Here is an 18,195-nt window from a genome sequence, read left to right on the forward strand (position 1 = left end):
ACTATTCTTATGTGTATTCTTTCTTTTGTCACTATGATCTATGACGTACTTGTAACTCTGATTTTTGGGCGCGTAAGCGGTCATTGGGGAGTCAAATCTTGGTCGTCATGTTGAAAAGACGCAAATCGTACTCAGTTTATCAAAAGTGAACTTTAGCAGTGTGGAAGATATTTTCAAGTATGTTTTATATTGTGATATGGTGTTGCAACAAAAGTAATAAAAAAAAGTGTAACCTAAATTCAGAGTGCTGATTACTTTTTTACATCACCATTGTCCTAACTTGCAAAAGAATGTTTTATGAAACACATCGATAAAAACTTTTGAACATCGCAGAATAACACCTAGGCCTCTATGAATCCGAGCTTGGAATCATCACCACCTAGATTTTCGACGATTGAACCATGAGTTTACAACGAGACCAGCGTGGGAAACACGAAAAGATGAATGTCTAGTTTATCCATTAATTCATGAAATGACTTTATTAACTGTGCTCTATTGACACCTGCCACACAGTATAACTTTGTTGTTGCCCGAAAATGCAATATTTAGCACCGTGATCAACACTGCAATCATAGTTAATTTTTGACCTTTGTTGTGGTAGGGTTATTATAAGCTGGAGATGTTAATCAGTTCTCTAATGCGATGTGGTAGGTTATTCTAGAGTCGTGTCCCTACTACTGAGAAGGACTTCGAGGAAGTGAATGAACGAAGGATTGAGGCGGAAAGTATTTTGCTCTGCTGGGAACGGGAGTTCCTGCCATATTGTTCAGATAAAAGCGTTAAGGCCGAGGAGATATATGAGGGACAGTGATCGGCTGATAAGAGAGCAGAGATGACAAAGGATATGGAAAACTCTCCGCTCGTCAGCTGGCAGTCATGGTAGCTGTGCGTGTGATGGTGAAATATGACCAACGAATCGAACATCGCAGATGTAAAGGACACAGGCATTCATAACTAGTTATGAGTGCCGTGAACTTTCCTGAGAACGGCCTTGAAGGATTAGATAGTGGCAGTCAGTAACTGGAAGCGTAAGTGTACATACAAGTTTCTTTTCCGGGTTATATTTTTGCAGGGCACGCAGAGGTGCTGTTTCGTTTCCGTGGATTCCAGTTAGGTCCTGAGTAAAGTTTATACTTCCTTCTACTATTACTTCTAGACTATTTTTTGTAGGAGAGAAGCTGACATTTCTCCGATTTACGGATAAATATTCCCGATATTTCGGGCTAATGAGCCTAGAATGACCAACCAATACCTGTTGCATTTTGGATGGGTTGAGGTTTAATCCAATATTCTGCGTTCATTTCGATAGTGCACATACGAGGTGCGACAATACAGTAATGAGACTGATGTGAAAAAAAATGTTGCTTACCGTTTTAATGAAGTTTAGTGTTGATCCTTCAAAGTAGTTCCCTTCTGATTGCACACACTTTTTCCAGCGCTTCTGCCATTGATGGTAACATTTCTGGAACTAATCTTCTGTAATATCCTCCCGCACCCTCGTCACAAGTTTATGGACATCTATTGTTGTTTGAAAATAGTGTCCCTTTACCGCCGTTTTGACTCTTAGAAATAGAAAAAAGTCGCGCGGAGGGATATCTGGTGAATAATGTGGCTGTAGTAGTACTGATATTCGTTTTGAGATTAAAAATTGCTGTACTGACAGAGCAGTGTGGGATGGCGAATTATCGTGATGCAGAATCCAATTATCAACAATGTTATAATGGACACGGAGAACTCTTTTATGAAGCCTTTGTAAAATATCTTTTTAGTAATATTGGTTAAATGTTTGTCCAGGAAGCATCCACTCTTTATCAACAATTCCCTTGGAATCAAAGAAGCACACAAGCATGCATTTCACTTTGTCTTTGACATCCGAGCTTTTTATCGTCTGGGTGATCCCTTTGAGCACCATTGCGAACTTTGTCGTTTTCTCTGGATCGTACTGAAGAAACCAAATTTGATCACCAGTGATAACACTGCTCAACAATTCGGGATTGATTTCCGTTTGCTCGAACAGGTCGGCTGCCACATTTTTCCGTGTTTCTCGCTGTTGTGGTGTGATATTTTTGAGGACCATTTTTGCACAAATCTTTCTCATACCAAGATCTTCAGTTATTATTAGACGAACCGTTTCTCGATTTCTGTTCAGTTCTGCTGCAATCATTTTCACGGATATTCTTCGATCAGATCGTGCAAGTTCATGCACCCTAGCCAAGTTGACATCCGTCCGTAATGTTGATGATCGTCCACTGCGGTCTTCATCTTCAACATTCGTTCTGCCTTCAGTAAACATTTTATGCCAACGGAAAACTTGAGCTCTTCACACAACCTCCTCTCCAAAAGCCTTCTGAAGCTTACCGTAAGTTGTCATCACGTTTCCTCCCAATTTAACACAAAAAGAAATGGCATATCGTAACGCAATATTATGTGGTTCCATTTCCGTGACGAGAGACACAAATACGTGTTAACTTATTACACCACAGCTCACGACTGAGGAGTTGCATCGGTGTGCCGCTTGGACTAAATGTAGCTTATAGACCGAGGTCGAAGAAATTGTGCCTACGCAAGCCTACAGGTGTGCCACATCTTACAAAGAAAATCAGTCTCATTACTTTATTGTTGAACCTTATATGTCATTACTGAGATCATCGACAGTTATTATCAGGTTCACTGGTTTTGCGCTTAGCTACAACTGCACCAATTATCATTCGAATGAGTATGAATTACCAAGTTTTCAACAAATTTTAGAATTTGAAACAGGTGTTGATTCGATTACAGAGAAATAAGAGAAACAGTGCACTGAATCAGCGTATGTCAGTTCACTTACGGCGACTCCACTTTTTGTAAACTGGACAAGGTTTACAACACGGGCTGAAATTTGACCATTGATCTTTTTATGCAGTGCAACTTCGGTGATCCGCTGCTATTAAAGACCTAAAATAGAAACTCCTCTAAACATCAACTTACGAGCAGAAAATTCATTACTATGGCCTTAGGATATGAATCTGACACCGCCGTTCGGAGCGTTACTCAATTGCAATAGTCCCAGCAACACGCAGTAATTACTGAAACGAACAAAATGAACATTTAATTGAAAACTAAATAATTAATTTTCTCTTCATTTAGTTTATAAATTAAAACAACGAGCTAACTCTAAACCATTAATCAATTAACTTGAACGGCCCTGGTTTGCCGCAACCATAAATACGACTGTCCAAGCTGGCTACAGAAATAAGAGTGCCAAATTTTATTTTTTGTATCGGTACTACGTGGTCTCAGTGCTGCTTGGCCCATTGTTCCACGTCTTTACTGTTCTTCACTCACTAGGGTACACCGTTCCCCGAAACTGGAAGCTGAGTGGCGACTCCAATGATGCTGAAACTTTTCCCCTTTTCTTCCAATGTGTGTGAGTGTGAGTGTATCCAGCTACGAGTATTTAAATGGTAACGGGTAACACCTTTGTTTAGGATAGAATGGATGAGACTTCTTTTAAAGAGAAATCTCGAGAAATTTTTCCATAAATTTAATCAGACCAAGAGAAGGAACAACTTTTTCTCCTTGAGGACACAAATGTGACTCCTCTCTATCAGTTCCTGATATTCTCAAGGAAGGTATGTGGACAAACATTCTCATTTTGGGACTGGTTAACATTACAAGATAGGTCACTGTAACTCACTTAATTTTGTTAACATTTGTGATCTTCACATATAATTTCCCTTGCCCTCTCGACTGTCCCACACTGAATGATACAGGGTAAGATTAATTTCGGCCTACGGTGCTACTAAATGTAATTGAGTAGGGTAGCGTCTTTGATTAATAATGAGAACGTCCTCGGCTCCTACTTAGAAACCCGCCACTGCTTAAAATTTTGATTCATAATCGAGACTGGAGGCCGAAGATTTCCGACACAAGAAGTCAGCCTTATTCTACCAACATCGTTGTCAAAGAAGGCGGAGTAGTGCACAGAGGTTCGGGGCACTCTCTTGTCATAGGGGTGGGAAATTGCCCCTACAGGCGGAAGAATTAGCAATGACCAATGGCATGAGGATCCACAGGACACAGGACATGCGACCAGTAATTGAAAAACTGTTATGATGATCTCTCCACTGCCAAAAGTCTCCGGAACAGAACCTCAGTCTGATATCCTGGAGGGGATTGTCAAGGGGATGGTGATCATGAGAAAAAGATTGAATAATCAAGGAATAATGTTCTACAAGCCAGGGCGTGGAATGCGAGAAGCTTGAACGTTGTATGCAAACGAGGAAATCTGAAAAGGGAAGTGCAGAGGGTCAGTGTGGATGTAGTAGAGGTCAGTAAAGCGAAATGGAAAGAAGGCGAAGATTTCTGGACAGATGAGTAGAGGGTAATATCAAAAGCAGCAGAAAAGGGTATAACGAGAGTAAGATTCGTTATGAATAAGCAAGTATGGCAGAGAATGTGTTACTTTGAACTGTTCTTTGACAGGGTTCTTCTTATCAGAACTGACTGCAAACCAACACCAACGACGATGGTTCAGGTATACATTCTGACGTCGCAAGTTGAAGACGAGGAGACAGAGAAAGTATATTAGGATATTGAAAGCGTAATGCAGTGAAAATATCGTGTGACTAGTGCCTACCGGCCGGTAGACCGTTAGCTGGGTGAAAGTCTTTCAATTTGACGCCACTTCGGCGACTTGCGAGTCGATGGGGACGAAATGATGACGAAATGATGATGTTTGTTACAACACAACACCCAGTCCCTGAGCGGAGAAAATCTCGACTCAGCCGAGAATAGAACCCGGGCCATTAGGATTGACATTCTGTCGCGCTGACCACTCAGATACCGGGGGGAACAGCGTAATACGGTACGTAACGGGCGATGAAAATCTGATAGTGATGGACTACTGGAATGCAGTTGTAGGGGAATGAGTAGAAGAAAAGGTTAGAGGAGAAAATGGAATTGGACAATCGAGTTCTGTAATAAATTTCAGCTAGCAATTGCGAATATTCTATTGAAGAACAGCAAGACGGGGAGGTTTACTTGGAAAAGGCTGGCAGATACGGAAAGATTTCAGTTAGATTACATCATACTTAGACAGAGATTCCGAAATCAGATACTGGGTTGTAAGGCGTACCCAGGAGCAAATATAGACTCAGATCACAATGTAGCAGTAATGAAATGTAGGCTGAAGTTAAAGACATTAGTTGGGAAGAATCTATAGGCAAAGAAGTAGGATACCGAAGTACTCAGGAATGACGAGATATACTTGAAGTTCTGTAAGGCTATAGATACAGCCATAAGGAATAGCTGAGTAGGCAGGACATTTGAAGAGGAATCACATCCCTAAAAAGGGCCATCACAGAAGTTGGTAAGAGAAACATACATACAAAGAAGGTAACTACAAGGATACTATGAGTAACAGGAGGAATACCTCAGTTGATGGATGAAAGAAAGAAGTACAAAAGTGTTCAGAGAAATTCAGGAATACAGAAATACAAATCGCTGAGGAAGTTCAGGGAAGCTAAGGCGAAATGGATGCATGAAAACTAAGAAGAAATCCAAAAAGAAACGATTGTCGGAAGGACCGACTCACCATATAGGAAAGTCAAAACAACCTTCGGTGAAATTAAAAGCGAGGGTGGTAACATTAAGAATGTAAAGTGAATTCCACTGTTAAACGCAGGGGAGAGAGTGGATAGGTGGAAAGGATACATTGAAAGCCTCTATGAGGGAGAAGATTTATCTGATGATACAAGAAGGAACAGGAGTCGATTTAGAAGTACTAAAATCAGAATTTATAATAGTTTTGCAGGACTTAAGATCAAATTAGGGAGAAGGCATCCATAACATTGCATCAGAATTTCTAAAATCGTTGGTAGAGGTAGCAACGAAAAGACTATTCAAGCTGGTGTCTTGAATGTGCGATTGAATATACGAGTCTAGCGACATACCAACTGACTTTAGGAGGAATATCATCCACACAATTCAGAAGACTACAAGAGCTGTCAAATGAGAGAATTATCGCACAATCAGGTTAATAGCTCATGCATCTACGTTGCTGACGAGAATAATATGCAGAAGAATGGAAAAGAAAAATAAGGATGTGCTACATGTCTTTAGAAAAGGTAAAGGCACGAGAGAAGCAATTCTGACGTTGCGGTTGATAAAGGAAACAGGACTAAAGAACAATCTGGAAAAGGTTGTATATTCTAATGAGTATGTTAACGTCATTAGAAATAATTACTGGGGTTTATCAGTGGAACCCTATTCTATGATACAGCACATCAGCGTTAAAGATGTTCGAAATTCCGAGAAAAATAGGGGTAAGCTTATGGAGAGACGGGTAATATACAATATGTACAAGAATTAAGAGTGAGTTATAAGAGTTAATGAGCAAGAACGAAGTGCTCGGATTAAAAAGTGTGTAAAGCAGGGATGTAATCTTTCTCCCATACTGTTCAATCGGTGCATCGAAGTAGCAATGAAGGAAATAAAAGAAAGGTTCAGGGGTGGAATCAAAATTCAAGGTGAAAGGATATCATTGACATAATCATGCTGATGACGTTGCTATCCTGAGTGAATGTGAGGAAGACTTGCACGAGCTGCTGAATAGAATGAAGTACATAATATGGATTGAGAGTAAATCGAAGAAACACAAAAGTAATAAGAAGTAGCAGAAATGCGAACATCGAGAAACGTAACACAAGGATTCATGGTCACAAAGTAGATGAAGTTCAGGAACTCTGCTAAATAGGTAACAAAATAACTAGTGACGGACGGAGCAAGAATGACATCAAAAGCAGAATAGCAATGGCAAGAAGGGTATTCCTGGATAAGGCATGTCTACTAGTATCAAACATACGCCTTAATTTGAGGTAAAAATTTCTGAGAATGTAGGCCTACGTCAGTATGGTAGTGAAACATGGTCTGTGGCCAAACCGGAACAGAAGAGAATCGAAGCACTTGTGATGTGGTCTGACACTCCACTCCTGTTCACAGTCGTCAGACATCAGCAAAAAAGCCCTGTGAGTGCGTTAACGTTATTAGAATAAATTACTGGGGGTGGGAGTGGACGCCTATTCGTATAATACAGCACATTAGTGTTTACCTGTAAAATATGTTTAATTTCTGAGTTGTTGTCAAAGAAGAACACGGATTTACATAGATTGTGACATGAAAATTTCAGGATAGTCGTCAAGTTAACGTATTACTCCTGCTCAGCAGAAATAACACTGAACACAACAATATTAAATATAAATAGAAGTTTCTCTACTTGATTTTTCTTACTTCTAGACAGTGATGCACTCTCTGAGTTGAGCAATATTACGACAAATCATCCGATTCTTGCTCTATGTTCGGAACTATTTAGGATGACAATCAAGTCTAGGGAGGATGGTAGGATTTGGTGACAAGATGAGCAAAAGATTACTCAAGGTTGGTCGAGTTCACAGTGGATGCAAGCTGGTGATCCAACAATTTTACGCCTCAGCGAGCAGCATTTATCTTTAGCTGTGCCATTTTGTTGGCTGCATGGCTGCTCTGGTCTTCTGGAAATCCTATAAAAAGTAATCAAAATATTTACTGTTTTTATCAGGTGAAACTGTCCTATGTTTCTCGTTAGGCGAGAAGTCATGTATTCATCCCTAGTCTGGAAAACATGGCGATATACACGTTGACTGTTGGAGCAGCGTGTATACTTCAACGCCCTCTCAATTCTCGCAAGATCTATTAACTACGTGGCTGTTTAGTTTCTCTGCTATCGGAGCTCAACGACTCTTCACCTAATTTCTAGCTGAATGTCAGCCAAAGAGAACACAGAGTTCACATAAATAGTCCACTTTTACCGTCGTACAGAGCACGATGCGCCCTGTTCTACACTTAACGCTGGTTCAGAGGAGAGTCCCAGAAGTTTCTGGTATTGTGTCTTTCGTAGCAAGCTGTCCCTCACCTGTGTCCTTTGGTGCTTCATGTCATGGCCCTTTCAGACAAATGGGAGCGTTCCTTTCATCCTGTGGAAACTACCCCACCGATCGTAAATGGCCTACCTTTAAATTGCGTAAAAATATCGTCTCCTTTCTCCTTCAGAGTTTATGTCAACCACTCCGATATTTTCTACCCGCTACTGACACCTAGAAGTTACTCACATATGTCACAAGAATACCATAGGTCTTTCACGTGATCAACTGCATCGCTGGTCTGTTTGTATCGATCAGAAAATTCCCCAACGCAGTTTTCTAAAGAACATCTCTGTCTCTGGGCTGATACCTGCTCCCCTGGCTATATCGCTCGGCACGTCCGTTGTCTCCCTCATTGCGGGTCACCAACCCCTGTTAGAAGCCTTTCGTTTTATGCGAGCTGTGACGGCGCAACTTGCGTCTACCCCCAAACTAAAACGTTTCTTCCAGCAGCTTTTTTCACCTTTTGCTCACTGACACACAGCATTTGGCTTCAGTGTGTTAATACCGTCTAATCGAGTGTCATCCCTTGGCATAACTTTCGGTACATTTTGATAGGCGAATCTGCTCACTGTCACTGAGGTATGTCTGGTGACATATCCATCTACTTGTTATGATATATATAAAATCTCAGTTAAGTTACTAAATTAACACTCTGTTGCGGCCATATGTAGTAATCGTTGCTTCACGCAGTGGAGAATGGCAAAATAGAGGCACGCTGGCGACCGAGTTGTTGCGAAGTAGGCAGGCACAGATAGCCTTGCTTACAGCAGCAGTCTACCACCAGACTGACGCAAGGACGCACACAAACCGAGCGCCGAGCGAAGCCTGGAGAGTGCTGAGTAAGAGGAAGTGAGGCCAGCACGCTAAGTTACGCTGCAATATACTGTGGCAGTAATAACAAAAAGCTACCACCAAGGGTAAAAAACGTTCTCCTGCTGGATATAAATAGTGGCGCGCAGGCAGCAACAGACAGAAGCCATTAGGAAGCAGTTCGGATCTGAGGACGGACGTGGTCTGTGTCCGAATGTTCAGTCTTCGTAGGTGACGATTCCGGAAGTCTGTTCCAGCTCGCAGGAGTCATCCGTTCGCCGCCAGATGTCAACTTCAGCTGTGGAGGTCGGCTCGAGTTCGGTCGGCACCCTGGCTGACTAACTACAGCGAGAACTTCCAGCAGGACCGGACCTCGCGGGCATTGCGACTGACGGCATCCCAGCCACCGGTGCAGCAGGCGTCGGCAGCTGACCTCACGGTGACGCGGCTCCGTGGGCGTGCCCGTATTGGGGCGCCGAGCGTCGACGAGTTCAGCTCAACCACAAGCGCATCCTGGCTTCAGCAGAGCGCTGGTGGCCTGAGGCTTCCGAGTGCGACCAGCGGCATTGTCGGAGAATCTACACAGCAGCAGCCAGGCGGAGGGATCCGCAGGGCTGGGCAGCGACGACGAGGGAGAAATTTTAAAGAAAGTTGAATAAATAATAGTAGAACTTCACGCTGTCTTGGTCTTTGGCGCAGTCACTGTGTCTGCTGCTAACAAGTGGTGCAGGAGTCATAACTCATTCAGCTGCCACCTTACAGTGGTTCTACAGACAAATGTTGAAAATTATTTGAACTGATAAGGTAAGAATTGAGGAGGTTGTGTGCAGAATGAGAGAGGAAAAGGGTTATGTGGAGAACACTGATAAGGAGAAAGGGCAGGATGGTAGGACATCTGTTAAGGCATGTGGGAGCGACTTCCAAGGTATTAGAGGGAGCTGTAGGGTTCAAAAACTCTAGAGGAAGACAGAAATTGGAGTACATCCAGCAAATAATTGAGGACGTAGGTTGCCAGTGGTACTCTGTGATGAAGAGGTTGGCACAGTAGAAGAATTTGGGGCAGGCTGCATAAAACCAGTCAGAAGACTCATGACTCAAAAAAATGAGGAATATGTACATGATATCTTGGGAGCAAGGCAATGCTGTTGAAACTGGAGGAGGAATTACAACATGTGAATAGGCAATTAGCACCATGAGAAGAGATAAATTCAATACAGGGAGAAGCATTACGAAAAATATTACATAACTAGGGGCTACTCCAGACAGGCAACAGGTAAACAAGGACTTGTCTTATTCAAAATCTTATTACAGCCAGCAGAAAGGGAACCACAACTCTGGTTCCTATCCAGATACACTGTTGCACTACAAACGTAGAATGAACACCAAAAATAGCTAAGTATAACGTAACATATGGCCACTTCCCACTTTCTCCTGCAGATGTTACATGACTTATCATCAATGAGCTGTACCACATTTAAAACTGCCCTACTAGTGGCGAGAAACCACGCAGAATACTAGATCTTGTTCTGGATGACAGTTTAATTTAATCTATACACGCTATGGTAAACATCCCACTTTTGATACTGCCTCATTATGAATTTTAGTCACCATCATTGTGTGGTAGGAGAACCATTCTTATCATCTACACACCTGGCGGCCGATCGAAGCAATCTCCAGATATTGAATATCGATCCTAAGAGAATTTAGCCTAATATCAAACACTGTGGAAGCATTGCAATACCCTATAGGTTGAATCACAAGCCGCCCAGTAGGGATATACCTGCTTCTTATAGACGACACAACAGATTGTAGCAAACTACCGAGTTTATGACTGTCAGATTATCTTTGCGAAAATATCCTATGGAACAACGAACGCTTTTCTAAAGTATTAAAGCTGAAACTAAAGAAAGACAGCATTATGTTTTAGCTCAAAAGTAGAACAAAGTGAGTGCATAAATCCTCTAAAATATACTTAAAATAACTCAACGAATGAAATTTAACATGAATACGGGACGCAGCGCCAAGCATACGTCTCATATCTTCGAAAGCCTGGATCACTGTGGCCTCTTTCCTTGGTGCGCTTTACCGGCCCTGCTTCCAGGAAATTCGTACCTCTTACCGGGACCGGACCACCTCTTCTGAGTCATTATTAAATAAACAAAACCACATTTGCATTCTCCCATACCCGAGACTCTTAGTATTGGGTAATACCTGAAAATGGCTCTGAGCACTATGGGACTTAACATCTGTGGTCATCAGTCCCCTAGAACTTAGAACTACTTAAACGTAACTAACCTAAGGACATCACACACATCCATGCCCGGGGCAGGATTCGAACCTGCGGCCGTAGCAGTCACGCGGTTCCGGACTGAGCGCCTAGAACCGCTAGACCACCGCGGCCGGCAATACCTGAAAGGAAACAGTCACACAGATACTCAACACCACTGATGGCGTGAGGCGACAAAGCCTATAATTTAAATGAAAGCAGGTGAAATTTACCCGTTACAACGTATATTTTTTTCAGAAATTTTAGTAAAAGAAACGTTCCCCATTTGACGTTATCCCCCACGATTCAGCAACAATTTGAGATTATTATTTCTCTTCACGTATATTTTAAATTAATACTTTATCGGGGAATAAAAATATGTAATTAACTTGACCGTTCTACAGACTGTGAAAAAACATACATAGAAGCCACAGTTTCCATCGGGCTTTATCGGGATAGAGAGAAACCCAAAATTGGAAGTGCGGGAGCAGGGTGAGATTAGGCAGTGGAAGCTTGGCGAGGAACCAGTCTTCTGGGAGATACTGCTGCGTGGAAGTTATTCCAGACGCAGCGGTAATACACTGAAGCGCCAAATGATGGAAATAAAAGAAAGGTTCAGGAGTGGAATTAAAATACAAGGTGAAAGGATTTCAATGATACGATTCGCTGATGACATTGCTATCCTGAGTGAAAGTGAAGAAGAATTAAATGATCTGCTGAACGGAATGAACAGTCTAATGAGTACACAGTATGGATGGGGGTAAATCAGAGAAAGACGAAGGTAATGAGAAGTAGTAGAAATGAGAACAGGGAGAAACTTAACATCAGGATTGATGGTCATGAAGTCAATGAAGTTAAGGAATTCTCCTACCTAGGCAGTAAAATAACCAATGACGGACGGAGCAAGGAGGACATCAAAAGCAGACTCGCTATGGCAAAAAAGGCATTGCTGGCCAAGAGAAGTCTACTAATATCAAATACCGGCCTTAATTTGAGGAAGAAATTTCTAAGGATGTACGTCTGGAGTACAGCATTGTATGGTAGTAAAACATGGACTGTGGGAAAACTGGAACTGAAGAGAATCGAAGCATTTGAGATATGGTGCTATAGACGAATGTTGAAAATTAGGTGGACTGATAAGGTAAGGAATGAGGAGGTTCTACGCAGAATCGGAGAGGAAAGGACTATGTGGAAAACATTGACAAGGAGAAGGGACAGGATGATAGGACATCTGCTAAGACATGAGGGAATGACTTCCATGGTACTAGAGGGAGCTGTAGAGGGCAAAAACTGTAGAGGAAGACAGAGATTGGAATTCGTGAAGCAAATAATTGAGGACGTAGGTAGCAAGTGCTACTCTGAGATGAAGAGGTTAGCACAGGAAAGGAATTCGTGGCGGGCCGCATCAAACCAGTCAGTAGACTGATGACAAAAAAAAAAAAAAAAAAACCATAAGCGCTGGAACGAAGACGAGGAACGCAAGAGAAGAGAAGGCAATGAAACGACATCGGCCAATAGCGCACTGACCAGGACGTCACCACGATAGGAGCGACCTCTAGTCAAAGTGAATATAAGTGCCGCTACTGTCATCCACGGCCAGACATTAATGGACAGTGTTTGCAGAGTATCAGCATGGCCTAGCAGAGAGTGCTACGAGAACAGTTACTAGTGATCCATACCCATTGCCTGATTACCTGATTGGACTTTGTCTATAGTGAAGAACATTATTGTTTGCATGCCGCCCATCGCTTGCGACACTTGTTCTGAATTCAGAGTTAAGTATTGTCAATCTGCTATATAGAAATAATACTACTAATGTTATTTGCTTGAATTGTTATAAAGCATGCAGAGAATGCAGAATCTTTCAGGCACCCTATACGAGACGAGTGGGCAAGACCTCACATTTGGCAACGAAGACTCAACATTATGGTTACGAGAATCCTCTAAACCCATTGCCTGACAGCCACGATCTTTTCATTCATGTTGTCCTGGCCCCTGAACTCTCTCTTGCCTTTACTTTGCAGGGGCACTTAATTGCTTTAACAGTTTCTTGTCGTTTTTGCTAATCAGTGTTTTCAGGTGGTGGGTGTTGCAGAAGATTTCTTTGCTTTTGTCATCATTTCGTCTAACTTTTTGCGTTTGTCACATACCCACCTGTCCCGCCCCCTGATCAGGCGCCGCAGCCACAAGCGTTAGAAGCAACACAGCTAATGCAGATGTTTCAGTTCCAGACGCAGCAGATTTCTACACTACTCAACATGGCGCTGCAGCTACTGGCCAACGCTGCGCGCACGGCAGTACAAGCACCGCCTACTACAGCTGCCATACCACCTTTTCGACAGTTTTATGAACAAGACAAGGAATGGCTAGAGTGGCTGTACCAGTTCAATCCCCAAATGCTATCTCACAACGTCCCAGGTACTGTGAAACCTCCAAGTCAACTATCCATCAGCAGGAAATGCAGTGTTGAGTTCTTTCCTAATGCCACTCCGAGCCACCTTGCGTATGACAATATCATCGACTCGCTAACAAACTATTATGACCAACACGTCAGTGTGGTAGCAGCTAGGTATCAAATCGTCAATTGCAAAAAACTGTCAGAACAAGCTTGTCAAGAGTGGGTAAAATATTTGCAGGGTATGACAAGGAAATGTAAATTCAAATGTGCATGCGGTGCTTTATATTCAGATATTATATTGCGTGATGCGATCGTGTACTACGTACCTGATGTCAAGCCCAGAGAACAAATTTTGAAACAGTCAGATCCAACATGTCAGCATTTAGATCAGTAGGATTCTGGTGCCTTGTCAGCTCATAAATATGAGCAGCCAGCTATTTGCTGGGTTGATCCCCTTGCTTGCAATCGTCCCATTCCTCACCGGCAGTGTGCGCTAGCCACACCGAGTAAACAACCTTCCACACCATGTAAGCAGTTCGCTAAACGGGTGGCTACACAGGCGAACAGAATTAAGTCCTGTCCTAGGTGTTGCCGGCCGGAGTGGCCGTGCGGTTCTAGGCGCTACAGTCTGGAGCCGCGTGACCGCTACGGTCGCAGGTTCGAATCCTGCCTCAGGCATGGATGTGTGTGATGTCCTTAGGTTAGTTAGGTTTAAGTAGTTCTAAGTTCTAGGTGACTGATGACCACAGCAGTTAAGTCCCATAGTGCTCAGAGCCATTTGAACCATTTGAACCCTAAGTGTTATTCACGTCATAAACGCCAAGACTGCCCCTCCCGACAAACTCAGTGTTATGCTTGTGGTAGGACAGGCCATGTACAATCTCTATGTTCGCAAGAGAACAAATATAAGAATTCGGCCCACTCACGAAAATCTCGTCACAAGGCTCATGTCATTAATACGGCATATTTTGAAGCCTGCAAGGGCATTAGCAAAACTAGCAAGCTTGCAGTTTCTTCAGTGATACATCTGTCAAACAAGCTTTTTGTTCAATTACATATTTGTCGGAATCGTGTGAAATTTCAGTTGGTCGCACGTGCCTCTATCATATTGCTAACTCGTCACACATGTAAACCGTTATGTTCCCCACGCCTTTTAAAACGAGCACGCAACTGATGAATTATAATGGACACGACACTCCCATTTCGTTACATGTACTTTGCCTGCTATGTATTGCTCGCATACGCGAACACAGACTTTTACAGTACTACAATCAAGTGAGTGTGATAACGTATTTGATTCTTTTGATTTGTTTCGCTTTGACATTCAGGATGATGTGTTTTCAGTGTCTGCATTAAATGCAAAAGACAAGGGAGCTAGCTTGCTAAAAGAATTTCCAGAAATCTTTTTTGAAGGTTTAGGCAAAGCTAGCAATTTTGTTACACATATTTCTCTGGAAAAAACGATCAGCTGAAATTTTGCCAGGCCAGAACTGTTCCCATTGCATTACAGAACAAAGTCGCTGCTGAACTTAAAGAAATGCAAGATAGCGGTTTTATTGCGCCCATATTGGCTCGTCAGTGGGCAAATCCATTCGTTTTTCTCCCCGAACCTCCAGGTAGCATTTGCCTCTGTGTTGACTTTAAGTCTACAGTCAACCCACAAACCGTCACTGATACTTATCCATTGCCACGCCCAGAGGATCTCATGGGCAAATTAGGTACTGGACGCAACTTTTCAAAAATTGATTTGGGTGTTGCATGTCTTCAAATACCGGTCGATGAAGGATCTCAGAAAGTGTGTGTATTAAATACTCACTTGGGCTTGTTTAAATATTTGCGTTGTCTTTTGGCAGTGCTTCCAAAGCCGCCATTTTTCAAAGGTATTTAGAACAGTTGACTGCGCAAGTACCAAACTGTTCAAACTACAGGGTGTGGCAGAACCGACTAAGCAGTTTTAAGGATCAATAAAAAGTAAAACTGGATGTCTAGAGAAAAAAAAAATGGTTCAAATGGCTCTGAGCACTATGGGACTTAACATCTGAGGTCATCAGCCCCTAGAACTAAGAACTACTTAAATCTAACTAACCTAAGGCTATCACACACATCCATGCCCGAGGCAGGATTCGAACTTGCGACCGTAGCAGTCGCGCGGTTCCGGACTGAAGCGCCTTGAACCGCTCGGTCACCCGGGCAGCCTAGATAAAAAATATTTTTTTTCTTAATTAGTACAATATATGATTTTGCATTCATTTAGTTTTGAAAATAATGTCCTCAAGATGGCGGACGTTAGCATCAATACATTGTTGTAGACGATCCCTGAAGTTTCAAGTGGTTCTTCCACACGTATCGCGGGGTATGGCATTCACTTCGTCAATAATTCCTTCAGATATCCCCAAAGAAAGCAGTCACAAATGATTAAATCTGGTGACCGCGCCAGCCACCCGACATCACCCCTCAAAGAGGCGAGGCGTCCCGGAAACATTCCACCCAAAACATCAAGTGAAAATTGAGATGTGTGAGCAGTAGCTATATCCTGTTGGGACCACAAGTCCCCCAATCCACGTTCTCCAACAACCTGCTCCATTCTAGGTTGCAGATAATTTTGCAACATTGAAAGATAACGTGTTGAATTTACTGTCACGGTCAATCCTTCCTCCTCAGAAAAGTAGGGGCCTACCACGCCAAATTGTGATATGGCACACCACACTGCCACTTTAGGAGAATGTTGCGGTCTTTCATGGATAATCCGAGGCTTATTTTCACTCCAGTAGCGAAAGGTTTGCTTATTCATGCACCCACTAAGATCAAACAGTGGCTCGTCACTACTGAAGCAAGCTCCACTCGGAGGGATCTTAGCAAACGTTTGCTCACACAAATTTTGACGGTTGGCGTAGCCTGCTGGGCGTAATTCTTGAGTAATCATTATTTTGAAAGGATGGAACATCAAATCGCATTGCTGAATCCTTCTCAAACTGCGGTCGGAAATCCCCAATGCAACAATATGTCGTCGAGCAGAACGTTGCTGCAATTGTTGAACTGCTGTTCTCACCCGCTGCACATTTTCTGGAGTTCTGATGGATCTGCGTCCGCCATGCCTATCTACTCTTAGTGTGCTACCAGTTTCCTCCAACTGCCGAACCCAGGACCGAATTGTGTTTGCATTAGGAACGGCATTGTTGCGTGTAATGTTGAACTGTCGCCGAAAAGCTCGGTATGTAGCGATCGCAGATCTGTTGTTTTCTATGGTCGCAGGCTCGAATCCCGCCTCGGGAATGTATGTGTGTGATGTCCTTAGGTTAGTTAGGTTTAAGTAGTTCTAAGTATAAGGAACTGATGACCTCAGATGTTAAATCCCATAGTAACTAGAGCCATTTGAGCCATCTGTTGTTATCATAATAAGCGCGAGCGGCAAAACCACGTTGTGCACTGGTCCAGACCAATTTGGCTACTGAAATGGGGTCAACGACTGAACAAAGGCAGAGCACATGCAACTGCCTACCCCCACCACAGCCCCAGTGATAATCGATAGAAACTGCTTAGTCACTTCTGCCGCACCGTGTATTTGGACAATACTGTAGTAGCAGATCGTGCACCTGATGAACATCATGCAAATTTACATGCTTTGTTTCCTGTGTTATCTGATGCAGGACGGAAGTGCAGACTGGACAAGTGTGATCTTTTTCAACCTGAGTTGCGGTACCTTGGTCATACCATAAATAGTCAAGGTGCTCATCCTCTTCAGTCGCATTTGTTAGCCATACGAGACTTGCCAGGTTCTCGCAGTATCTCGGAATTGCAGTTGGTTTTAGAGAAAAAGAACTATATATACGGTTCATACCGAATGCTGCACAAATTAAAGCTCCATTGCATCGCTTGCGTCGCAAGATTGCCCTCTTTGAGTGGAGAGATGAGTGTTCAGTAGCTTTTCAGAAACTAAAAAATGCATTGCTCAGTTATCGATGCTTAGTTCACTGTGATCCTGACAAACCAGTTGTATTGCAAGTTGACGCTTCCCCTTACGGAATCCGTCCAGTGCTTTCGCACAGAATTGCTGATAAAGACAGACCTAATACTGTCGCATGAAAAGCGTTTTCCATAGCTCAGTGTAACTATTCAAAAGCTGAAAAAAAGGCTATGGCTATTGTGTATGGCGTCACCAAATCTCACTACTACTTATATGTCAGAAAAGTCTACTTAGGAACGGATCGGAAGCCTTTGCAGATATTGTTTCATCCGACGAAATCTGTTCCTGTATGAACTGCCCAAAAATTGCAAAGACGTGCTTTGTTATATGTGAGTGCAGGCTGTCTCCGCGAATTTCATATATGTGGTCTTCACAGGTTTTCAGCCGAGTAGCATCGTCGTCTCGTAGCAACGTTTCGATGGAATGCGTCTCCATCATCTTCAGGCTGAAGAAGATGGAGACGCATTCCATCGGAACGTTGCTATGAGACGACGACGCTGCTCGGCTGACAGCCCGTGAAGACTTCATACATGGGCTTTGTTGTTGTCTCAGTAGCAGTACGAGATTGCGTATCGACCGACAGTTCAACATGGTAATGCGGACGCGTTTTCACATCTTCTGATTGGCCCTGATACAGACTTTGATGCTTCTGCTTTATATTGTTGTCACATCGTTGCTCATGATTCTAAATTGGTCAGTCTTTTCCACTAAACTATAGGAAAATTGCACAGGCCACAAAAGCTGACTCAGATCTGAACATTTTGCTCAATTACATTAGCACATCTTGGCCTCGTTCCTTGCATGGCACAAAGATCTC

This window comes from Schistocerca piceifrons, chromosome 6, assembly GCF_021461385.2.
Source record: "Schistocerca piceifrons isolate TAMUIC-IGC-003096 chromosome 6, iqSchPice1.1, whole genome shotgun sequence".
NCBI lineage: Eukaryota > Metazoa > Arthropoda > Insecta > Orthoptera > Acrididae > Schistocerca > Schistocerca piceifrons.